Source organism: Notothenia coriiceps, unplaced genomic scaffold, assembly GCF_000735185.1.
Source record: "Notothenia coriiceps isolate Sejong01 unplaced genomic scaffold, NC01 NC01_scaffold00022019, whole genome shotgun sequence".
NCBI classification, from domain to species: Eukaryota; Metazoa; Chordata; class Actinopteri; order Perciformes; family Nototheniidae; genus Notothenia; species Notothenia coriiceps.
The window spans coordinates 557961-585516 of NW_011354720.1; the positions used below are offsets into that span (position 1 = coordinate 557961).

At 39.6% G+C, this 27556-nt stretch overlaps 1 protein-coding gene across 2 annotated transcripts in view; it reads right to left on the minus strand.

The window, feature by feature from the left end:
• Positions 1 to 27556, minus strand: part of etf1b (eukaryotic translation termination factor 1b) — a 663186-nt gene that overhangs the window by 1587 nt on the left and 634043 nt on the right. The window lies entirely within an intron of this gene.

The following is a 27556-nucleotide window of genomic DNA, read 5'->3' on the forward strand; positions in this document are numbered from 1 at the left end:
GTGTGCCTTGGCAGTCTGATAACGAGTTCAAACAGGTGCCATTAATACAGTTAACAAGTGGAGGACAGAGGAGGCTCTTAAAGAAGAAGTTACAGGTCTGTGAGAGCCAGAAATCTTGTTTGTTTGTTATTGACCAAATACTTATTTTCCACCATAATTTGCAAATAAATTCTTTAAAAATCAGACAGTCATTTTCTGGATTTTTTTTTTTCTCATTTTGTCTCTCATAGTTGAGGTATACCTAGGATGAAAATTACAGGCCTCTCTCATCTTTTTAAGTGGGACAACTTGCACAATTGGTGGCTGACTAAATACTTTTTTGCCCCACTGTATATGACTTGAAGTAAAACACTCCTTTATGTTTAAGTGGCATAGTCAGTATGTAAGGGTCAGTGTCATTGAGTTTGAGTCCTTTCTTTCAGAGGGCAGTTGCTTTAGTGATTAATGTTCTGCTACAATCTATTTCAAGTTCTCCAGAGGGAACATCTTCTGTTTGCACCTGCACTTATAACCTTGAATATAAAAATAAAATAAAAATAAAATCATGGGCAATGTGTGTCTCTGTGTGCGTGCGTTTGTGTCGTTTTCTTATAAGCCATGGTCACAGATGGGAGCCCGGGGGCAGAATCATCGTCATGGTGACCCAGGCTCGAATGCCTCCAAAAAACCAGAGACAAACGAATAATGACGCTAATACAAGATTGGTCAGAGTTAGCCGAGATTAAGCATTTACGTTATCTAACATCAAATCTTACATTTGAGAAGGTTTCGGTTACCGACCTTGACAAATATCTTTGTCATGCTTCAACTTGCCCTTTTAAGGTTTATTACTGAAGGATACGGAGAGGTGTTTCACAATTCTGTGTGGGTGGTTTGCACTTACTTGTGCATGTGCTCCAGGCCTACGAAGATCATCACACTGTAGGACAGACCACTCTGCACCAGGAAATGAAGGGAATACCTGCAAAGATACATACATTATTGAGTGACCTTAAAGTGAGCTTTAAACATTTTCTTGTCATTTACCGGGAAACATATTCCTTCTAACACACATGCCAATTCGTCATTCTGTATTACAATCCACATCCTGATTCATCATCCCCAGGAGCCATTAGGAAGAGGAAACAACAGCATTAAGAAACCACAGTTACACCATCAGTCATGTGTGTAACCAGGAATATGTCATCTGGGCAGGATAGTGACGATCACCATGTTCCTAAATGACTTGCCTTCCAGATGCAAGATTCCATACATCGCACCCTTACAGAGACATGATTATGTGTGAATTGATCAAAATCCGAGTTATGTTGACCAATCTCTCCCCCTGTAAAAACATACACACAGGCACGCACAAACACACAGTTCAACAGCTACCAGATGGGTCTTTGAAGGGCGCATTGTGTGATGCTACCAACGTCAGGCCCTCCAGGAGGCCAGAGACGCCACACTGTGTTAGCAGTGAGTCAACAAAGATGGTGAGGGCATCAGGGGTTGGCAGGGAACAAGGATCATAAGCGGGGTGAATTAACTGTGCTCAACAAATGAAATAATACAGTTTTATCAGATGAAGGTAGAGGAAAAATATATCTTAAGACAGTATACGTTCTGACAGGTTAGCCTGTATCAATTAACATGATCGTTTAGCATGTCTGCAAAAGTTCAATTGAGCTGAGCACCAGATGACAGACGAAATGTTTCAACTGTTATCTCCTGTGACATTCAAACACAAACATGTGCGTCTGGCAGAGAGGGAATAGATCCTAAAATAAACCAACACTCTGCAGCAGATCCTCCAGGGCTACAGCCAGGTGCCCTCTAAGAAAGAACAGAGCGTGTGCAACGAAGGTTTAAAACATTGTGTGTGTGTGTGTGTGTGTGTGTGTGTGTGTGTGTGTGTGTGTGTGTGTGTGTGTGTGTGTGTGTGTGTGTGTGTGTGTGTGTGTGTCTGTGGGGTGCATTCAAGCATTTCACACAAGCAAGCTAAACTGGCAGAAACAGTTTGGGATCCTATAAACAATTAACATCATGTGCACCGCTACTAAGTTACCGTAACCTTGCTCTGCTTGAGAAGTTTATCAAATAATTACATCTGTCTTTTTAAATGGCTCATCTCAACCTCTGCATCATGATATGGGTTTGTATTGTAAAATCAGAAACTGAAGTGAGATGAACACTATAATTCCTGTAATAGGTGTCTAAAATTAGTAGTTGGCTTTGAGCACTGCATCAGGCACAGGAAGTACTATTTACAACCTTAGTTAAATGTATCTGCTTATAGAGATTTAAAGGAGCTGGTTCTATCTTAATTGATCTGGCACATAAAGCTCTTTGGCAGGCTTTCACAGACACACACTTATTGATTGTTTGGTCTATTTGGACAAGGAAGATGTCCGGATAAATGGCATTTTTCAAGATGAGAAGATTGATCTGACATCAAGTTAGCAAGGCCATCACAAGAGTCCTGTGTACAGAATAATTTCATTTTTCATATGTTGTTAATTTGAGACATACAGGATATGTTGTAATGGGTTTTGTTTTTGTTTGAAAAAGAACACTATGTCCCTTTTCTCTCAGGCAAACCAGTTTTTCACAGTGCCCATTCACAGCTCAGCGAGTACAATACAGTCATTTTACTTGTGTTATCTTACTAACTATGTTTCAGTTCCTTATTTTAATACATCTTTCTGCTGTATTGCTAAGGTATTGAAGGAATAAGCCTACTGAATACCTAATGTTATACTACTGATAACAATGGGGTTAGAGAAATACTCTCTAGTAAGCAGCCTAACATTTTGCATTTCACTTCAAGCATTTGAAGTGGATCAAATTCTGATGTCTACTCACATCAGTAAAGGACAAACCTCTTTAATGTTATCAGTTTTGCCTGACACTGTCATGAAACTCTTGAATGGGAAAATACAAAACAGTTTCATCTCTGGTTCAGGAATGAATTTTTACTACATCACCTCTCCCAGCCACAACAAATAACAAGAACCAACCACGGCTCGGTGTCAGTTGCATAATGTAGACGAACCGTCTGGCGGCGAGGTGATGATATAACACCCTATCACCCGATGAAAAGGTAACATTTCACCTGGTTAGCATTTTGGCCCATTAGGTGGAGGTCTAGCTAATGTTTCTGAGGTTTGCTATCCAGTACAAAAACACACTCGATGGCCCATTGAGAGGCACTTTGCCAGAGGTACAGCGGGTTGTCTGTTACAGGGCAATAGCTTTATAATTGGATATCTGTTACTGCCCTATCGACCCATTTGCTTGGCGCGGGTGAGAGGAATGAGGACGGGGTCAGGGAGAATAAGGATGGGAAGGGCAGCGAGGGGGCTGGCACAAAAGGGAGGGACGGAGGAGGATGAGGGCAGACATGAAACAAACAAGGAAAAGGGTGTCGGTTGATGACAGAAGAAAGTAACAGGAGACTCAATGGAGTGATTGATCATTTTATTTTTCTATTATAATGAAAGAAGTACTCCTCACATATTAAGAGTATTTTTCCAGACACCTATCCGCTATGACACAATAATAATTCTTTATCTGTAAACTAATTGGTAGGTCAATAATAAAACTTAAAACTGTTAGCATACTGCTAACGCTAGCAAGCCCATTCTGAAAGACCAATGGACTTTACTATTCAGTCTCTTCAGATTTGGCCTTTTCTTAAAGGATTAAAGTCACAAAATGTGTTGTGTTTTGCCAAGGGTGTTATAATTGCTTTTGCTAAAACATATCAATACACTATAATGGCACCTATGTGTAAAGGAATATCATTTTCATAATCAATGACCTGCCAAAGCTAAGAAATTAATAAATTAACTGAATAAATATTTGGCAAAGTCGCTTAAAGGTGGGGTAGGTAAGTTTGAGAAACCGGCTCGAGATACACTTTTTGTTATATTCCATGGAATGCTCTTAACATCCCTATAGCAATAAATATCTTAAGTGCTTTGACAACAAATCCATAAAAAAATGTCATCTGTGGAAGCCGTAGTACTGTAAAGAGCACGACCAATCATTTTAGCCGGCCCGGCTAAAATAACTGGACAGCCTACCTGCCTGTCAACCTTCCATCTGTGCACAAACTTATCTCGTGCCCTCATTGGTCATGTGCGCGTTCGTGTGTGTTGGAGGAGGGGCTCTGTAAGGAAGTGGAAGATTTTCTCCGGTTGTGTATTTTCAAATTCTAGCGCACTCGAGCTGGTTTCTCCAAAATTACCTACCCCACCTTTAATTGACTGTTTCCAAGTGCAGTTGCATTCTGGAAATGTACGGAATCACAAACTAAAGCAGAAGTGGACACCTCATTACACTTACTTATAAAACAATCATTTACATTATATGATATTTCATAAACCAAAACCGTGAGATTAACAACATCCTTCTAAACAATTCAGCAGCATAATCGTGTATTTAAAATAGCATGACATGAAAAGGGAAGTGTAAAAAGATAGTGATGAGAAGTAAAGAGCTGATTAACAGCGGAGTGACTCACCAGCCAAAGCAGAAGAGGGCCAGGTAGAAGCCCAGCAGAGTGGCCACCACATGTCTGATGAAAGGACTGGTCTTACTGGGGTGGAGGTAGAGCCGAAACCACAGAGCCATCAGCAGGGCAAACAGCTGACATGCCACAAAGTTAACCTGCACAGAGGGACACAGAAACAGTGTTACAGGTGTATGTAATCAGTATGAATCAGCTAGCCAAAGCTATGCCAAATGCTAGCATTGTTGAAACAAACAATAATGTTATCGGAGACAGCAAACCTCACAAGTGACCTCTATATGAGGGACATTACATATGGAGCATTGTGACATTTTTAAAGAGATACATGGGTTATTAGCAGAAATGTGAAACAACAAGGTAAATACCAGATGTCCATCGCTTGGAAGTAGCATTACATGTCTCTTTCACTTTAATTGTTCCTGAATGGTCCCCCAAGGTAGGAATGTAATCACTGAGGATTACATTGCTAATTAAAATAGAAATGTGATTGCCACAAGCAAACAGTGGTTTTCCAGAGAGATCCAGGTTATGATTTTATATAGCAGTTTAGGTATTTATTTAGTCTTGGTAGCTAGCTAATGGCTTACTTACGCATATCTAAACATTTATTTCTCAAGGTCATTCACTTTTAGATAGCAAAAAATCCCTTATTAAAGTCTCTGCAAGTTATCTATACTAAAAATCTAAAGATGTTGTATGTATAAGCAAATGAGACACATTGTTAATTAAAGTATTTTCTCTTTAATCAATTAATGTGTTTTCTAATATAAGAAGATATGTAGATAATTGTTCAGTGATATTATGTTGTAGAGTGCCCAGCGCCCTATAGATAGATAGAGAATTATATCTATATGGCGCTGAGTGTGCCTATACAACTATGTGATGGGATAGAGTGGCGAAGTCACAACCATCTACTTCCGGTCCATAGGAACTTATTTCAAAAAAATTATGCATTGAATTCAATGAAGAGAGAAAACGTATCTTTCGATCCCGTTTGAATTGTGCCATGAATTACACATATGATGTTTGTCAATCATCGTAAAACTGTTGAAATATAAGACTATGAAAAATACGCAACTAGAAAGACTACAAATCCCAGAGTCGCGTAAGTGATGTCATAACTGTTTTCCTCCACTAAGATATAGCTAAGATCAGCGCCATATAGATATAATCTATCTATATGGCGCTGGCTAATATAAGATAACTTTAACAATATGCCTGTGTGCTTAGTACCAAGTTGTTATCATACCAGCAATGGGTCTTGCTCGTTCTTTCGCTTCCCGTCTGATGAAAGGACTAGCCTTAACATGAAGTAACATTAAGTAACCCAACATGTTAAACATTAAGAGTAGTAGTCATATTTCGTGAACCCTTTGAAGAGTACTATCACACCGGTGTGATCATTCTATAATACAAAATGTAAGCCCAGGGGAGAAATGCTAACGCTAGCATCTGCGATCTTTTCTACTTCATGCCTATCTGCGATCTTTTCTACTTCATGCTATCTGCACAAATGGTTGACATTAAACATTAAAAAGACCAGGCAGTTCAGAGAGAATCGCAGGCAGGCAGGCAGGCAGCTTTGCATGACATTCTTCTGGACGTGTTTCATTGTGGTGATAGTGAGGGTAGTCAATCCAGTAGTGACGGCCATCTTGGTGGGTTGTTCTGCGAGACCGGAGATGTAGTTCATTCAGCGTTTCACACAAACAAATGTGTTACTTCACAGTTTTACGACACATTTTTTTTTTTTTTACTTGCAAAATTATCTTTTAAATTGACAAACATCATATGTGTAATTCGTGGCACAATTCAAACGGGATCGAAAGATAACCTTTCTCTCTCCATTGACTTATAATGGAATACATAATTTTTCCGAAATAAGGTCCCATGGAGCTCCCCCGGAAGGGGAGGGACTTCGCCACTCTATTACCAATTGTATAATTTGTATGGTCTTTACTTACATGGGAAGGTTTTCTCCAAAACACTCATATCAATATAGTCCTTTTTTATTAACACATGTATTACGCTATCTGACAGGTCATAGTAAAGCTGGGTTGAGACCTTGTTTCATCTCCTAATGTCTCCAAATGGCACAGCAAAGAGGCTTTACTCCAGACAATAGTGAGATTGACTGATCCATCGACGGGAGCACAATGAAAACCTCTCTGTTTGATTAACACTTTGCGTGCGGCCAAGTAGTAGAAAAATATTTGTATAACCACTTTTCTTTGACCTCAATGGAAATCATTATGAGTTCAAGGAAATATGTAAAGTAGAATTTATAAGGACTGAGAAAGACTTTATTTATAACACGTAGAAAATGAGTAGTGACAAACTCAATGCTGGAGAATGTAAGTAAGGATTCATTTTGAAAACAGAACTAGTCCTAACAGCATTCTCCTTTCTTATAGAAAATGATGCTCCAGTGTTATCCATGTTAAAGGATATAAGAAATAAGCACCTTTCCTTAGCATACAGAACATTCGTCCAGCTCTTATCAGTGCTGCCAATAAGATATTTCTACTTTAGGAATCTTCCTAAGTTAAAGGAATATTGGACCGCAACTTCATATCCTCCTATCCTAAATCATATGGGGTAAAAGGGAAAGGAGGAGCATATATATTATGTTCTATTGATCTTACTGGATTGTGTTATCCTGTAAATGTGATTACTTTAAGGCTTTTTAAATCACCATCATGAGCAGGGCCTTCCTCTCTCTGTAGACAGTATGGTTCATTATCGCTCACTCACATCATTAATACACAGTGATGTGTCTGTGACTCAGTGATGTTTGACGTGTCTTCCTTTTAATGATCCATGTGCCTCACATATTAATACCCCACATCAACATACTACACATATATTAGGGCAGCTCAATTAATCGCAATTACGATTTTGGCGTGCAATGATTATGAAAACAATATAACCAAAATAAAATGTTTATGAAAACAACATAACCAAAAAAAAACGATTATTTATTTAAAAAAAAAAAGTTTTCTAAAGTTCAGGGTAATAAACTGTTTTTTTTTTTCAATAAATGGATGTTTTCAAAGTAAATGGATAATCGTTTTTAATAATCGTGATATCAATTATTGACCCAAATAATTGAGTTTTGCCATAATCGAGCAGCCCTAACATATATATGCACAAAGTAAAAGCTTCCAGCTTTATTTCTCCCTGCTCTAAGTGAGCTCTCTGTGCCTTTAATCTCCCGTAACAAATTGAAATTACACACACAGACGTAACACACAAGGCCAATATGAGTAATTGCAATGCAGGAACAGTCTTTCTAGTGCAATGACATCAGCTCACATTTGTGGTCACACACTGTAAGCTCCTTTTTTTAAACATTTCTAAATGACATAGTATTTCAAGGCTAATTAGGGACAAAAGAGCAGCAGGAAACGCATAGGCAAAACACGACTAATAGACTGAATACTGTAAAGGGTGAAATTAACACTCATCCACTATAAACCTTTCATGTTTGTTTGATGTCACGCTTAGTGATGCATGTCTGAAACCACAATGGCCCGTCCATGTATATAGGTCATGTTAACACAGATCCGTCTGGCCAGTTCGCAGTGAAAGGCTACAGACACCATGAGCACCATTATCTATGGATCCTGCATGATTAATGAGAGAGAGAGAGAGAGAGAGAGAGAGAGAGAGAGAGAGAGAGAGAGAGGGATATTGCCAATGCCTTAAGTATGTAGGTCCTTTAGGCTGTATGACTAACAGATGTAGCAACAAATCATCTGCAGTATTAGCCTAAATCACATCAGATGGCATTTGGCAGTGTACATTGGCGGTTTTGTGAACATGAATTCACAGGAGCACAAACACCGCACAGGAGCTGGCCTCCTTTGTTCGGTTATTATCGTGGCTGGCATTGTTCAATATTTAACAAATAATCCAGCTGGAGTACCGAAATAAAAAAGGCTCTGAGCATGAACATGGTGCCACAGGAGCTGAATGAAAAAGCAAACAAGATCTAAGCTCTCCCTGGCCATTGTTTGCTATCAAGGTGTGTCGCTTTAGCTACAGACCTCGTTTCCATGGTATCTTAAAGCAAACTACCAGTCATCAGTTTGGCAGATATGGAACAAAGGCAAAGAACCCAACTGACCCTTGTGTCAATACATGCCAGTGTTTATTCAGACTGGCTGCTATACCCATCATTCAACCATGAATAATATACTGTAGTAAGCAGAAGGTCAAAATGAATCTCCTCCTCATTGTGTAAATAACTAGTGTTTTGCTGACTCACTTTGGGCAAACTCTAGTAAGTAACAAATCTGGAAAATGTGACCCAGGATCAACTGCAATTGCCTTCCACCAAAGTGCTAAAAATAAAATATGATGCCCTGGTAATGACAACACGTCACATCAAATAGACCTCCTCTGGCTTCCCTTTTGACGGCAGCCTCATTTTCAAACAGTGCTTACACAATCCACCGCTTTGGATGTCATATCACGCTTTGATTACTTCAAGCTGCTCTTAGTAAAAAGGACATTGCGATTTGTTTGAATAAAAAACTGACTTTCCAACCTCTGCGTCCACACACTTAATGAAAGACTGACTAATTTGAAAAACCAGCAAACACCAAACACTCATATACACAGTCACTGATTTATCAATGTCAAATAGTGAGATGGTTATAGGTATCAATCAAGCTTTCCCATGCATATTCATGTGCACACCCCACAGCAAAGACATCAACACAAACAATCTTAAAGTGGACCTATCATGCTATATTTGAATAATATATTGTAGGGCCATACTTATATAAAACATGTCTGTGAAGTTTTTTTTCAAAATACCAAACAGATCATGCATTTTAGCCATGCCTCATTTCGCTCTATTTGCTGTATTCCAGCCCTGTTTTTGCAAGGGCTGATTCTGTGAGAAGTCTTCTTCGCTGCTTTTGTGGCAGGCTACAGTGCCACTTACAGGCCAGGCATATTATGTACTACTGCGTCTCCAGCGCTTTCCCACATTCCCCTGATAGGTGGAGAGTTGCCCATATAAGCGGAGCACCCCTTTTCTGACTTCAGAAAAATTCAAATCTGTATCAAATCCGTTGCAGCCCCGTTTTTAGAGATTTGGGTATGGAGGAAAAGAGAGAGGGTTGTGTTTTCTGACACTTGGTGAGGGGACACATATTCATGTACAAAAGACGTACAAAAGTGCATTTTGCATGATAGGTCCCCTTTAACAAATCTAATATAGCTTGTTTTGTTTTTTTAAATCAAAAAAGAGCTTGTAAAGTTTGAACTCAAAGACCTCTAACGTCTGCCTTGGCAGTAAGAGAGTGCATAGTCAGCCCCTCCCTGGATATCAGTGCACGCTTTGTAAGGAAGGAATTTCATGTGGGAGAGTGGAAGAGTGTGTAAGAGAAACTGTATTGTTGAGGCAGATTTCAGCCTGGGTGAAAACTTGAAAACTGAATGTGTGGCAAAAGCTCGGACACAGCAATTTATCTACTAAGAATTGTATGTTCTTAAGCTATTTGTGTAATAATTTAAAAACAAAACAGCAGGTAGATTTATGAAAAACATGTTGAATGTTGTTGACTCCCAACATGTAAGTAGCCAATCTCTGTTTGAACATAAGATAAGAGGAGATCAGCAAGCTTTTCAAAGAGTCAGCTTTGGTGTGATGAATGGAAATAATACTGACTGACTGTGAAAAAGCACACTTTTGATTGTATTTTGCCCTGTGGCTAGTCAGAGAAATGTGATGATTAATAAAATGGCAAACAACTTTAAAGAGTACTAGAGCATCTTTTTTTTTCTAGATCACTACAAAACAGTTTTTTTCATTGTGCATGTAAACATATTTATAGCTAAAAAGTACTTACACATGTTTTTGAATGGATTTTAATTTACTAGACCCACCAAATGCTGTGATATGGACACACAAACATTGGAAATGAATGCCATTGGTTGCGACTTCCATTTTCAAACTAAACACACCTGTTACTTTGGCCTGAGCAGCAGTTATATAATGAGACCACATGCTAGTCCACTCGCTACATTCCACTCACAGATGTGATTTTAAACTGTGTGAACTGACAACATAGCATCCCGGCTGTGACTCTGGTCCAACATCAAGGATGCCTTTCACATAAATGCAAAGACTTGTGATATTTCAAGACTCATGGGTGTTAGCTTTTTCATAATGAAAGTTGTAGTAATTTAAGATAATGCACTGCACGACAAAAAACAATAAGATCTGAAACTGTCATCGGTGTTGGGATGGTAGTTTACTGAATAAACATTTGGCAATATACGCCTTCCAGTGCCAGGGTGCGTTGTTTATTCATTCATATTACATGGATCTTCCCTTCCATTATTGATTAACTCTGAAGTCAACTTCACCCTTGGGTACAGCGCTGCTTTTGTTTCAGAATCTTAGGCCAAAACATCTAAGCTGGAGAACAGTTTATACAATTTTAGCGAACCACATAAAAGAGCTACATTTTGGATAAATGCACTGCAGCAAAACCATTTACTTGTCACTGGCCAAAAACTAAATAGTTTAGGAATAAATGAAGGGTTTGACGTGAGGACAAAATATTAATGAATTTGATGTGGGATGATGGTTCAAGTTATTAAACTATTCAAGTGTACTAGCGAACTAAGGCTTGTCAAAACAAAGGTTGCACGGTTAAGATTTGGTAACCAGCCAGTCTGACTCTGTCAAAGTTTGCTTGGCAGAGGATAGAGAACGATTCTTTTCACCCAAGTTAGCAACCCCCACTGGCCCAATAGTAACTCCAAGAGCTCAAATAAACCTCTCCAAAAAGGCTTAGCGAGGACACACCCGTTAGCTACAATAAGAGCTCTCTCCTCCCATCCTCTTCTGCATGATTGCTTTATCTTCCAGATGATAATGTCTTCACAAATCAATCCTATATCATTACAGTGAGTATGGATTTCTGAGATAGAGGAAGTGAGACAGACAACATGCAGATGTTTTTGATGGGTGGCAGGCGCCAGTGAGCGATTAGCGCTTAAGGGCAATAAGCTGTCAGGCAGTTCCTCCTGGCAACTGTGGCACAGGGCTCAGCTCAGCTTTAAGAAACTACATTATAAACTGACACACAAACTGGCAGAGGGGAAGGAGCTGCTGAAAAGGAGGGAGGAAGTCACTGTGGATGCATTGGAAGGCAGAGATAAGCAAGCTTCCTGAAGCTTATTGTTGACGGAAATACAGTTTGCATTTCTCTGTGTGTGTGTGTGGGTACGCGGGGGAGTAACATGAAGGCCCTCAGGGCAAGAGGCGTGCCCATGTTCACTTTATTATCACATTTACCCATTCATTCATTTTCTTTCTCTTATTTCAAATACCACTTCCATTATTTTCTTCTATATATGTTTGTATGCAATTAGCACCAAGAAAAGGGCTTTAGCTACAACGTTTAAAAGGAACTTTTTCAACTTATGTTCCTGCTCGTGTCTAAAGCTAACTTATGTCACGCTGGAGCACAGCTTCAGCAAGGTTGTGAAGAAAAAGGAAGTGAGTGATGGCGCAGGCGGGAACAGATGGATGACGAGTCATGTTTCCTCTGGGCGTAGCTCCGTCTTTCCTTTTCCATAAAAATAAGAATAAGACTGTCAGCTCTGCTCTGTGAGGCTATATGTAGGCACAGCTGTGCTTTGAGCTAAATGCTAACATCAGCATCATAACGCACAACCCTGCTCACAGTGGTAATGCTAACACGCGTGCTCAGCAGGTTTAATGTTCACCATGTTCACTGTCTTAAAGTTAAGTACAGTTTACAGTATCAGCATGCCAGCTTTTGTTTATTAGAATGCTAACATTTGCGAATTAGCAATAAACACAGATCAGTGCAGTACAACTCAGGCTGATGTCAGACTATATTATGATGCTAAATGATAATTTAATGAAACACATTGCAATATATGTGTAGCAGATAGTACTGCAAACTAGGGATGGGAATTTGAAAGCAAATGTATATTCGAAGATTCGACCACCAAAAAAACGATTAACCGATTAACCAAAATGTACATATCCTATAAAAAAAAAATGGTACAACATTTTTTTTAAAGAAACATTTTGAATTTTGAAAAATAAATAGATACATGTTCAAATAAGTATAGAAGCCAAGTCAAATTTGTCACATTTATTGAACTGGTGATCACAGTTTGAACAGTTGACAGCTATAGGCCTACAGCTTTCATGCTTAAAACATAACTTGGTTTTCTGATGGATTTGGACATAAACGCGAGTGAAGTATAACCGGACACGAGAGAGAGAGATCAGCACCTGCAGCTCTGCCCGCTGTGAGGGACCGGTGAGCGGAGCAAAACACACCTTTAGACCTAACACATTTATCTATGGCACTGTCGTATACATTGAATTATTCCATTTGATAATATGTAATCAACTTAGGCACCCCTCCCAAAAAAAAAATGACAATAACAAATATTCATAACTTATATTAGAATTAGGGGTGCAACAACTAATCGACTTAATCGATTAAAATCGATGACCAAATTAGTTGCCAACTAATTCAGTCGTCGATTCGTTGGTGACGTCATCACGTGTGTTTTACGCGTCGTTAAGCTCCAACGTTATTAGTCTTTTTATCGGTACTGGAGAGTGAGACATTTAAAAAAATATATGTAATATGTATTATTGCTACAAAAACATTATATCGCAGTCTTAGTGTCGCCAACTCGTTTCTAACATGCAAAAAGACAAAAAAATGCATCTATGATGTATTTTCGATCTTTCCAATCCAGACCAGAGATCTCTCTCTCTCCCCCGTCTGTGTGCGAGGGGGCGGGGCAGTTTACACACACGCAGCTGTTACATGCATGCAACACACACACGGCGGGGATGGCGGAGAGAACTAAGCGCTCCAAGGTGTGGTTAAATGTCTTGAGGTGGACGAGGCTCGTTGCCACTAGTGCAATAAGAGTTTAGTTTAGCATGTAAGGGCGGTAACACGAGCAATTTGTCCAAACATTTATCAAAAGTGCACCACATCCAGACGGAGGAATGCACCGGGTTTGACTGTCTCTACGGAGTTAACAAAATTATACAAAAATGGGTTAATGATTAGAGGTAACTGAGTTATTTACTTTGTTAAAGTTTCAGCTATTCTGTTTACATTTCTGTCATCACATTATTTAATACGATTTGCTAAAACATTGTTGTTTCTTTTGATGTGAAATATTATTTATTTAATTTAAATAAAAAGCAATGTTAATTTTGTTTGCAATTTCTTTAGTTAATGTAATAATATATGTATTTTTGAATCAAGTATTCATCTTTATTGTCTTCATTGTTAGTTTCCACATGCCTAAAACAACCTCAAGCTAAGTCTAAAAGTTGATGGCTAAATAAGAGCGTTTGAGAAATTGTGCAGGGCATAATAGTCAGAATAGCCGATTAATAGTTTCATTAATCGATAGATTAATCGATTATCAAATTAGTCTTTGTTGCTAGTGCTGTGTACTGGGACTCACATTCAGTCAGGTCCGGACCTCAAGTCCAGAGGTTTCAAGGTTCAGGTCCAGCACGTTATAAGTCCCGGACTTGTGTCAAGTTGTGTGAGTAACTAAAGTGAACTTATTGTGAGCTAAATTATCAATTGAAAATAAACTGCATAATCAAACTCAAATTCAAACTCGTCAGGTTTTTGTGCGCCCCTTCGCAACTTGTGTCTACACAATGTCTTTTCGCAACTCAACATGTGTACTGAACACACACACCACACTACCATACCATAGTGATGTAAACATGCAAGAGTCACAAGTCTATGTGTTCTTGTTCAAGAACACAGCCATATTATGACATTGTCCTGGGTGAAGTGTTGGCTCTTATCGGTAGACACCTATAATCACCAAGGATTAGCTTAGCTACCACTACGCAAATATGCGCAACCAGCAATCCGCTACGCTGTCAGTGGTCCACTATGTCTCAAACGCAGCTCCTTGACGTCACACAGATCTCGCGAGGCAGTTCGATATTTGCGAGACTGTGAGCTCAGTAATGGCCGGCCATATCAGAAGGGGGCCAAAAACAATGGTTTTCGTCTTTTCTCCAGCCGGCAAATTCTCGATCTAATGGAAGGTTTTAGATGGTTAAAAAAGACAGCACAAAGGAGAATAGTAACGATAAGTACGGTTCCTGACGTTTCCGGTTTTAACCGGACTTGAACCGAAACTTTTTACAGTCGCAGTAGCGGCGGTTCCGGCGTACGCGTACGCAGCACTATTTTGTTGCAGCTAAATTCGAATAGCTGAATAATATTTTCGAATATTCGATTAATCGTTGCGCAATCGGCGCTAATGGGAAAACCATCGCAATACGTTGTTTCAGAATATTTGCTTCAGCACAAAATTGTCAACGGGTCCAGATGGTGCTCTAAGGTAAAGTGCAGCCTAATGATATCTCTCTGGATAGATAAACAATTCCGTCACCCACAAATGGATATTTTACTATATGTTTGTTTACTGGGACCCCTCTGATTTTGCCTGGTGGGCCGCTGCAATCAAAATCAGGGGCTATTTTATCCGACGATCCGCTCGCAATGATTAGAGTGATTTTTAAGTCGTGGAACCATAATGGAAGATTCGAAGTGAATGGGGCCCACGGGACCTGGACACTGCAAATACAACAAAACCGCATGCTGCTTGTGTGGCCCTAAAATCAACGTGGCTTATCAACGTTTTGGGCAGCAATTCATGTTGGAACCTATGTAAGCCTATATCGACACCAAATGATATCCAATCTCTGAGGGGTCAATGTCATACAAAGCCAGAGGATCCTCAGNGGCGCTGCTGCGAAAGTCGGGGGAGGGAGGCAGTAGAAGTCTTGAAGTTAATCTCAACTCGTGTCAAGGTCTGTATTCTACTCAAAAAGTGGCTGTATATGGCACACACACACACACACACACACACACACACACACACACACACACACACACACACACACACACACACACACACACACACACACACACACACACACACACACACTAAATATGTGGTTGTGTTGATGCTAGAAATCATGGGGAAGTGGCACACAGATAAGGCAGCTCAAAGGAATGCACTAATACACAACACACACACTCTGAGTGGTAAAGCCTGCAGTGTGGCACCCTCCTTTCTGAGCTGATCCACAGACCCCAGTCTGGCTCTACAGCCAGGCAGGCTATTAATAGCCAAACAATCAGCCATTCCCCACAAGGTAGCCAGCAGCACTGGGCCAGAACCACACTCACAATATGTGTCTGTCTTCTTTCTTCAAACACGTGCAACATACTCAAGCAAAGATCACAGGGCTGCTTTTGGTAAGAAATGTCAATGTTGTTAACACTGCTTTGACCTTGGCTTTATGTACCCAAGCATAAAGAACATTTTCATCATAATAAGCCAATATTCTGTGTAGAAGAAGCTGTGCAGAGCTAGCCTTTCTGATTTGTTCAACTCAGAGCAAACACCTGGCAGCTACACACAGTATTTAAAGGCATCATTACAGAGACAGACAAGCAGAGAATAATATTTTTTAGAAATAGCCTACACTTTGTCCAAAAGGAAAGATGCAGTCTGGTTAGCAATGACAAGGCATTTCGCAGCAGACAAACAAATACATTGATTGAATACCTGCTGATTGATTATGTCTTCTCGAAGATGTTTTTATTCCAAACGTCTCCTCCACAGTGCTGAATAATGTGAAGGCATACAAATATAAGCACGGAGCATTATTTCATAGCTTCCGTTGATATGCACATAACTCTTCGCAAACAACTGCCAGCGGTACAGCCATTTCATTTATAATATGTCTTACTTGAACAGAGATACACAGAAAAATAGATACTTTTTCAATAATTCTTAGGAGATTTAGAGCCAATCCAGATTTGCCAGTGGATACAGCTTGTGTTTTCTTGGGTTTCAGACATCCGTGAAAAAGAATAACAGAATACGTCTATGAAAGTGTGAAACAGGGTCACTGGATACTGAAGGCTGCAGTTCTCGTGTATCCTGGAACTGTGCCCAGCTAGATCAGTATACTGTATATTAGAAAACCACCAACTGCCCATGTCTTTCCTTACCAATACTTTTGTGCTGTTATTCAACAGGTTATATAAAAGAAAGAAATCCAAGCAGAGGGTTAACAAGCCACAAATAATAGATCCCAACATGCTGCATGAAGTTGATGATTGTATATCTAGGTGGAAAATGAGCTAATGATTAAGCCATGTATTTCTAGTTTAGAAGAGAGACTAGAGTAGTCTTTATTATTGTTGTTCTCCGTGTTTAACATTAGTGGGAAGCTGGTTTGGGAATATGTTTTACATTTTGAGACCAAAAGGCTTAAATGTGTTCTGTGCTCACAAACAATAGACCAGAAGAAACACCAGTAAACAAAAACAATAAGTTATATGGTGCGACTCAGATTCATAAGTAAGGGCAAAATGACTGGGCCACCGCTGCATGCTTGGCCAGGAATAATGGATTGGTTGAAGAATGGTAGGGGGAAGAAGCCAAACTGCCACTTTCAACTTCTTACGTAAGAACAGAAATCAATCCTCACAGAACAATTTGTCCGGTCTCTAGTGGGCTCCATGCTTGTGATTTTGTGGTCTAATCATAGAGGCAAGATCTCAAAAATATATAAAGCATCATTTAATGAATACAAAGCCCCCATGGGAATTATTATAGTTTATTCAATTCCATCCAGAGGAGCTTGATGGATTTAGCAGAGCTGCCTTTTTTGCAGCGTAAAGCAGCACATTAGTACCTGTTTGTACCTTTTAGAGAAAACTTGCAAGTCATGAGACACATGAAAAAACAACATGAAAAAACAACACCAAGTCCTTTAACTACAAACATGCCACTTCCCGCTGAAAGCACTCATTCTTCTAACTAAAGGTCAGCATTACCAGAGTGTCACTAAAGGTGTTTTATCTGCTCATTAGCTCCGTTTAAATCAGTGACTTTGTAACAATAGCGGGTGTTTCGAGGGGAAATGGCATTGATTCAAGAGAAGAAACTGAGAATATTCCCAGCATTGGCAAACACAACCTCGATGAAAAGAGAAAGCAGTCAGTTGCTATGATACAGCACAGAATATGCAAAATGACTCAATGGTGTGCTAAGAGTGTAGAGACAACTTTTAAACACCACATCTTTACAACTGACTTCAAACTCTTGCAAGAATCTGCAGTCAAGTACACAATGGTAAGTGTTGATCTCAAGTAAAGCGTGCAGGCTTTATAAAGACACCGTATAAAGTGTACACTCAGAATCCTGTACTTAAAAACTTAGAATAACGCTCAAGTATCAGAACTGAGCACAGCACTAAAGAAAGGATTTGATGTAATGTTACAAAAGGCTTGAAATGCTATTGTTACATAAGCATGTTAAGCCATTTGCTGGCTGGGTGAATGTCCTGTGGTTTTTCTTATATGGCAACGCTCGGATATGTCAAGAAGACTGACCGCATCAACTTCCCTAAAAGCCACTGGAAGGTGTTTCCTCTGAAGCCGTATCCCATTTTATTAGTGGGATTTACAGCAGGGAGAAGAAGTTAACGACATACAGTATAGTTTTACAAGATGCATTTGTTTGTTCATTCATGTACGATACGTTTTTGATCTCTTGCTATTTCACACCTTGCAAGAGAGAACGCGTGACTTAGTAATACTGAGACAACTTTAGCGAGTCGTTACTTTATTGAATTCACTTTCGATATCTAAAATAGCAGCAGAACTCAGAAGTACTGAAGTAGCAGGCCTGCACAGATTGGATGTATAAACGGCTTGAAACAAACATTTCTCATATATGATGTTTGTACAGCCTACTTTTAAAGACCTCAAAATGAATATATATAGAGAATCTACGTAAAACATTCAATTGAATGATATCCCCCTTTAAGTATGGATTATACTTTAGTGGCACAGGTGACCCGGTTCAAGGGAATCGATGGCAGAAGGCCCTGAGGACTAAACATTGTGAATCAATTCCGCGTTTAGCGGTTGAACTTTTCAGATGACAGTGCAACTTGTAGTAATGGATGATCAATAATAGATTGATTATGTATTGGAGCGTAGTGCCACTGAGAATTAAGGTGACAGGGGCTTGGTTACTGTGTCAGAGCGTATCTGTCCCCGTTAAGGTGAATCAGCCTTTACCGACTTACCTCAATGGAATTACAAGTGACAGTGCAAAGCATACTTGCCGACCTTGAGACCTCAGAAATCGGGAGCATTTCAAAATGCAAAATGGGAGGGGGGGGTGCTAGTGGATCACCGGAGCTGTTAGATTAACATTAACATGCTTATTGTAGTTCTAAGTGCAATGCCTTGCGGCCTGTAGCACCGTCCTTGATGGAGCATATGTGTGGCCAGGAAAGAAGTGAGCGTAGAGTACTGCGGTCAAGCCAGCCTCCACTCGGGAAAACCTAGTCAAGCCAGCCCTCACGTGATATTGCGGTGCGCGAATATCCTATGCATTACGGTAGAGTAAAAAAAAAATCATCCNAGAGGGTGGAGTTGTCGATTCTTGTTCTGTGACTATCTGCCTCACCCTCTCAGACTTTGAGTTGTGTGCGCTACTAAAGAGACGTGTTACCATGGAAACCAAACAATGGTTTAGCTGTATTAAAGTCTGAGTGGAAACATTCCTGAGTAAATCTTATTTTGTCAGAAATCGGGAGAAATATGACCCCGGGAGGAAACCGGGAGAGGGCAATGAAATCGGGAGTCTCCCGCGAAAACCGGGAGGGTTGACAAGTATGGTGCAAAGTAACATTACTAAATATGCATGTGCTCTCAATTATATTGGATGCATCTCTTTCATCCTATTGGACCCCTGACCAAGCACAGTGAACACACCAGAAAAGAAACAGCCGTTTCACATAAGAGCTTTGCAGGGAATTTATAGACAGCTGGCTGGCATGAAATTGAACATAAAAGCTAACAAATTTCATAAAAAAATGCTTAACTGCTATCAAAGTGAACAACACACCTATGAACTGGGATAGCCAGATCATATCAAGAGGCAAATCTTCAAGGCTGGGCTTGCTTGTAAGCATTCATCTACAACATCAGATGTTGCTTCATACCACTAAAATGTTTCCCTGAAAAAAAAATTCTTTGTGCAGAGTGCAGACTATGTGACGTTCCATGCAAACATTAAACTGGTATTATAAGCCGACTAAGAGTGCAGGCCTTTTTTAGCACAGAAACCAAATCCACCCTCATAACACCACACCATTACCAACAGTACCAATGAGTGAGTAAGCTGAGTCATGTGGACATCACTTTCGAGGCAAACGCAGAGCACTTGAGAGAGAGAGAGGAAGACTGACAGAGACAGATTATCTATAGTATGGCAGCCACCCTATATGTTTAGTTTGATCGAAGCAATGCAGGAGATAGAGAAACCAATATTGTTTTACATAATGCTAATAACTTAACCCTAATAACTTAACCCAGGCCTCCTTTGACATGTTATTGATGCTTTTAGTATAATAGCTTTGCAATACCATGACTGCTTTTACTGCTTGCAGGAAATGAAGCCGCACCCATAACAAGGACGTGCTGTGTGTCGAGAGGAAAGCAGAGCTTCCAGTTTTGGTTCCAGGAGCAAAAAATCTCCTTAAAAATGTATATTGACATTTGATATAACACTAACAGCTAAAGCTCCAGACTAGGCATAGGGGTGTGACAACATTTAGACAATTATTGGGATATTTGCTATCCAATTGTGATGAATATTTACTATACAAACAAAGATTTGGAAGAGCTATGATTGATGTTACAGTGAGTATGATCAAATACAGATCCCCCTTTTCTGATTGCATAGAAAAAGTAGACTTTTTTACTCTTTTTTTGAATGCTTATGGACATTTCTTATACTATTAAGATTTTCCTATAATTAGTTTGATAACAATTGCAATCCATCCCCTTGTTACAGTATCACAATATAATGCAGTCTTTATGAAATATAAACATTATGGACAATAAAATACAGCTTTGTAAATAAAATATTTAAAAAGATCAGAAGATTCAAGCAAACATCTACTGTAATATTGTGTAATGATGAACCATAATCATTTCATTAGGAAAATGTATCTTTATCCCAAAAAATGATTACGTAAGCTCTTTGTGCTGGATAAACATGTTGATGATTCTGACAGTGACACTGACTCTTCTTCCACGCTCAATTTGTCTCTTTCTGTGGATTAAATGCCACACAGTCAAGCCTCATTAAACACATGATCATAAAGTCAAAGCCACCTTTATGAAAGGTCTGCCTGTTAGTAACCATTTCTGTTTTGCTCTTGTCTACCACCCAGTGATGTTAACAACATAGCCAAGTCTTTTCATATTCCCCAGGAGGAATCACACACGCTTGTGTTGATTGTGTACCATAAAAATGGCAGCAGCCAGGAGCACTCCATTAGAGAGGGCTGAGGGGAAAGAAATCAATTGGAGGTATATGACTCCCAAGAGAGGGACAATTAAAGACAATTGGGAGGTAGGGGAACTCTGATGAGACCTGAGGGCTTGGAAGTAAGACCAGCGGTCCCAAGCCAGGGGCTCTGGGGACTCAGCTAGCAGCAGGGGACCTTAAAGGGAAGACAAGTTGGGATTCTTCAGGCAAAGCACCATAAATCTGTACCACTACTGTTAACACATCCACATATTAAAGGAATGGTTAACATTAGCACAAATGGGATACAATTGCTTTAAAAAGAACAAGAGGTCACCTATTGTGCAAAATCCACTTTTTCCTGTCTTTTATACATAAATGTGTCCCCTCTGTGTAAAGAGAAAAAACCGGTCTGAAAATGAGCTGATCAGATTTTGGCCTCTTTATGATGTCATAACGATGTTTTGGCTTTTGTGACCATTAGCCAATCAGCACCCCCCCCGCCCACCTTATCACCTGAATCTCCTCCTAGAGCACCATTGTGTTATTTTTTGCCAAATATCTCTCAGAGGGGCGTGGCACCTTATTTTCATCTAAAGTAACAGACTTTTGAAACAGAGGGGATTATGGGATGCTACAATGCACGATCTGTTTGGTATTTCGAGCCAAACACTTCAGACATGTTTTGTATATATATCTGAGACCTATAATATATTGATGAAAAACAGTATAATAGGGGACCTTTAAGCATCCTGATCTTTACAGTAAGGGCGATTTTGGCCATACATGTTTTTTCTACTTCAGTTCAACTTGTTTTAACCGACCCATTTGGTATGTTACAGTGTGAGACGTGTGTCGCTGATAGCAGGGAATCGTCAGTGGATAAAAGGAAAGCTGGGAGTCAAACCCTCTGCACTGTGTGGGCTCCGAGGCCTACAGTACAATAGCCTGGCAAAAATGTAACAGCAGCAACAAAAGGGGGCTTGTTATCGTGATAAAAGATATGGCCGTTGACTGTGACAAACTGAGAGCTAATATGTCACATAAACAGCCTTTTGTGACCACAGGAGGACACACGGTATCACCGCCAGCTAGTGCCTTGAAGACATTGTTGGTATATTGAAGCAACAATGTCTGACTGCATATTCCTCAATAGAGGTGATGCGGTTTTGATATAAAATTGCAAAGCTGTAGGGCTGGGCGATATGGTCTCTAAATGATATCGCGATATTTACTGACTATATCGCGATATACGATATATATCGCGATATTCTGAAATGTCCTCTAAAAAAAAAAATAATAATTTTTTTTTATTTAACCCCTTGATGTTTACAGTCACGCCAGTATGATGATTCTAGTAGTGCAACATATGTCTGCATTAAAAAAATCGACTAATAATGAAGAAAATGAACACATTTGTTGCCATAGTAATTTATTTTTTTAATGCAGACATATGTTGCACTACTAGAATCATCATACTGGCGTGNACAACCCCCCGCCCACCCTAATGCATTGCATAAAGATCGGATCGGGAAAAATCGGTATCGGCAAATTGTCAAAATCAAATGATTGGAATCGGATCGGGAGCAAAAAAAGGTGATCGGGACATCCCTAGCCACAACCGTGCACGTGCATGCATGCGCGAGTCATGGTAAGATATCTGGATTAAGAGGTTGCTTTTTCTTTGCACAGCATGAAAGAAAGGCGAAATGAATGGGCTGTGATTTTAGTATTTTTAAGCAGAGGTCAATCATTTGTACGGCCCTCGGAGGACGTGGAAAAAATTGAAATTGCCCTTGAGAGGAAAAAGGTTCCCCACCCCTGATCTAGATCAATACTTAACACAGAGGTCAGCTCAGCCCTCAGGGTAGATGACTTATTTAAAGGAAACTTGTGGGGTCATGTTTTACCACAAAACGTTGAATGCAGAATTGGCTTTGTGTTAACATGATGAAGAGTTAGACAACTGGCAAGGAAAAAGGATGTCATTCAACTTGTCAACTTTTCAAATAGGGACAATTATTTGGCGTAGTCTTACATTTCACATTGTGTTTTAACTGCATTTCAATGACACACAAATACATTAGAGCAAAAAGGACAATTCTACAAGAAGCAACCTTTTTTTAACATACAAGTCTTATAAAGGCTCATAAAGAAAGAGCAATCAGGAAATATCCACAAACCATAACAACGGATCAACTTAGACACCCATTAAACACCAATGCCATCCAGGTAATTTTGACTCTTTAAGGGGAAAATCCAGATCCGAGAGCTCTTATTTCTGAACAGTCTGGACTTGCCAGAGAGAAGTCAAGACAAGAGTGGAAGAAGCAGAGCCATTACTCACAGGAGCACAGAGGGGGTCACGCCATAAAGCCTGACATCCTCTTACAGGATAAACAGGTTTTTATTGCTGTCGTTTTACCCACACACGCACACACAGACACACAAACAAGCTCTCTGAATGGCTTCTTAATAGCAGTTTAAAACTACTAGCTTAATTAAGCTTGTGTCAGATGGAATTAGGTTTAGAAAGGAGGAATCATGCAACATCGGTGCACACATTTACGTAACACCTCTGAGAGCTTGAGTATCCAGTGTATTTAAAGGTTTCCTATAAACAACAAGAGATAGTGGTCAGTTTTCAAATTATTTTTAGACGGTGAAGCTGTAAGTGCATCAGCAATTTTAAACAAGTGCATATCTTCCAAATAGTCAAACGCGCTGTTTTTGTCCACTACGTTGTTGCCATACACCATATATGGTCTTTTTACAATCTGACACTCCACAGATCCATAGATTCATAATCAAAACATCAGATTTAAATTGGGCCCATTCACAAAAAGCTAATATCTGAAATGAAACATCAACGTACGGCAGCATCACAAAAATAGTGTGCTGCTTCCAACAGCTTGTCTGCTGCTCTCAGTTCAAGGATAAAAGACAAAAAGTCAGCGCTTGTAAAACAAACTGCTGTTTCTAGGTCAGAATCAGCACAATGTTAGAAACTCAGCACAATGCTGAAAACAGCAAAATCTGATATTTAGATTTCCACAGTCTTCATGAATAAACAGAATATGGATGTAACATTATACTTGAAGGTGAAAGTGTCCACTTTTTGATGGTCTGTCAAAATGTTCAGGAAGCGCTTACAGCAATATAAAAAGTGCATTCTTTAAACTGCATAAATTACCAGCTACTTGTAGATTTCGGTTTCATGTGTACATATGGAAATGCGCTTTTGTTGTTGCGTGCGTGTGTTTGAGATTCTGGGCAGGCTGGCAGACAATAAGTGGAAGTGTTCCCTTTCCACTGCAGTGTTTAATTGGTCAAACAGCCAAAAGTGAGCAGGGTCTTGTTGTCCCAACAAAAGGCCTTGTGTTCCCTGAGCCTCAGCGTGGGGAGGTCACTGTGAAACAACAACATGCTACTTCACATCTCTGCAACAACAATTCAGCAGCTTCAACTGCAAGGTTGCAGGATTGTATTCTCAACCCAACCTCACAAGCCAGCAATTACTGCTGGGCTACTATTTTAAAAGCGTCAAATCTACACACGTATTTGCTTACTCCTACAGAAAAGCACATTCCTCTCAAAGCAGTGGTGAAATCTTTCCCAAAAACAGGTTAATTATTAACCAAGATTAAAAATCAACCAGCAGTAGCAGCGAAAGCAGAAGTTTGAATTAAACGGTGTCTGATCCCTGAGTGAACCACCTGTCTGTCTGAGCAGGTGTATGTCTGGCTCAGCCCTCCACAGACACACGTTACAAATTAAGTGGTAGTATAGCTGACGACTTATCTCGTGTTGCACAATCTGAATGTCTGTTGTTACAATAAAAAAGGTGAAACACACAATTTGTCTCTCACAATTTAACTATAACTTTTCCACAGTGAAATCTGGAGGCAACTGTCCAATTTATCACACAATATCACATCAACAGCGCAGAAACAAACACATAACACACCGAGCTGCTCATGTGGGAAATTCTATTTTTAACATGAGTCAGGGCGAGGCTCTACCATACAGCACACAAAGTAGGGAAACTATAACAAGGGAGGGAGGGAGGCGGTGGAGGGCTGTCAGGGAACAAAGCGGAAGTGTCCTTCCTCCTGATGACCTGCAACACAAAGTGTTCTCTGTGCACATACAGTGCGATGCAGCTGCAGTAAACTGGAGGAACAGAGTAACATTACTCCATGTATCGCTGAGGGCATTAATATGTAGGCATAAAAAATACAGTGTACATCACCCTGTATTTGCAGTCTATGTGCCTTATAGAGTCATTCTGTTGCTCTCTGTTTCCCCTGTTGTTGTCTACACTATAAAGAGGAGATGTATTACATTTCTGTCTAACCTGGAAGAGGGATATCTTGTCTCTCGCTCTTCCTGATGTTTCTTATGTTTTCCATATTAAAAGGGTATTTTTGTCTTACCTTAACTGAGGGTTTGTAGGAGGGGGAGTTGTATATTGGTCATATTGTAAAGCCCATTGAGGGACATTTGTATGTCATGATTTTGGGCTTTAAAAAGGGAACTGATTTGACTTGACTCTTGCTGGCTTATTGTTGAGGGGACAGACATATTTCAACTTGTAATCAACACTACTGTAAAAGGGCACAATAGAGATCCAGTACAGTAATAAAGGTCTTCTTGGATGAGCTTGTGGGAAAAGGAACATGGAGCATGATGGATGAGTAGAGGTGCAATAGAGGGCACTTTCTTCTTGCATGTGTAGAGGTCACCTAAATCCCAGAGCTGACATACATATTTGAAATTAATATTGATCAAACATATCATGGAAGGATAACACAAGAGGGGTTACTATTCCCATTTTGTTCAGATTAGTGTTTATGGGGATTTCTATCCCAGTGCCACTGAAGCCACTCACCTCCTCCAGAGCAGACACTGTATTCCTGCAGTGGGACATCCTGGTGGTGAAGTTAGAGGCAGTCGGTGATTTATAATCTTCATTTGTCTCTGCCACAAACTCGGAAACTGTGATTTGGTCCGGCATAATTAATCCTTTGGCTGGTGATAAGAATACAAATAACTTATTTTTTGTGTAATCCAAGTTCTCTTCTGTACGGTTTTAGGACAGAAAAGTTCACAGCAGCAGCAGTAGTTGTGTCTCTGAAGGTCCCCTGGCAAAGTTAACCATCTCTGGGTGTGTTTATGTCATTCCCTTGTTAGTTCCCAACACAATCCGGAGCAGCGGTGTTACACGCTGGATCGAGGAGTTGCACGGTGCCGCTCACACACGGTGCCGAGCTACAAGGTGATGGTGGGTTATATTCCTGATGGATTTCAGCCCACTACTCTCTTTCCATTCAGATTCACGGGTCGCACTCTGGTCACAACAGAGAGTAAAGCTGCCTCGGTGGAGTCTGTTATCCTATCTCGGTGTTCCCAAACCTCCGGTAGACCTTGCTGAACAACTTCTTCCTCCTTGCCCGGGGAAACAACAAGCAGGCGTTTCAACGGGAGCGCAAGAAATTGACAAAGGTAGAGGAGGGGATTCAATGGACTCGTAACCGCCAATGAGGAACACCAGTTGGTAATTGGCAGCCAATCAGGATCCATGGAAGGCGTGGACTCATGCTGCCTTAAAGTGCTCCTCGTAAACTTTAATAAGTAAGTTAAATTGTATTGTGCTCAGCTTCTCACATAATATTTTGTGTAAATATTGTCTTTATTTTTAATATGTTAGAATTGTCTTGCAATAGTTTTTAAAAATAGCTTTTATAATAGTACTATTTTTTTGATTGTATTTTCTATATTATTTTTTCTGTGTCTTTGTATGTACCAAATATACCAAAGCAAATGTCTTGTATGGTGTAAACCCACTTGGTTTACGATTCTGATTTAAAAAATCTAAATAATATTCATAAATATTTGTTTTGGTTATTCTTTAATTATAAATGAAAATCACACTCATAACAGTGCATTTTTCTAAATATAATTATACAAAAAAAATAATAACCAAAACATTTTAAAAAAGTTATTAAGTTCCAAACACTGCTTTTTTATATTTGGTACATCATTAACTGAAAGGCTAAAGTACATAATTTTTTAAGCGACCAACAATGGTGTGGCAGACAGCACTTTGATATAAATGTTACATGTTTTTACAATGAAGACAAGATTGTGTTTCATAAAATAATTACAATACTTGTACTTAGTAAGCTTTCGGTCCTAACCTGGTCATGTTAATGCTTTACAGTACTGACCAACTGTGTCTTACATTTTCCTGACTTCCCTTCTTTCTCATTTGTTTTTTGTGTCAATGTAAGTATAGACAATAATGCTAGTTCTGATTACCAATGTGGAAAACACTTCTAAACCTTTGGTGCAATAATGGTCATTAGGGGTTTTACCAACTGAGATTATGATTAATGAAGCTTGTTAGCAGCAGTACTTCTTCTAGTAAAGAGTGTATGCACACTCTTGGAAAGAAACATGAGCCTGTACTTATAATTACAGTAGGTTGCTGTTGCTACTTCCCAACTTCAGCAACCTTCCTGTTAATTAACTCAGATGTGACACAAATTAAAAATCTCCTAATTTAGGAACTTGATTGATTCATTGCAGTACAGGCTTTTGTTGCAAAAGTATTTC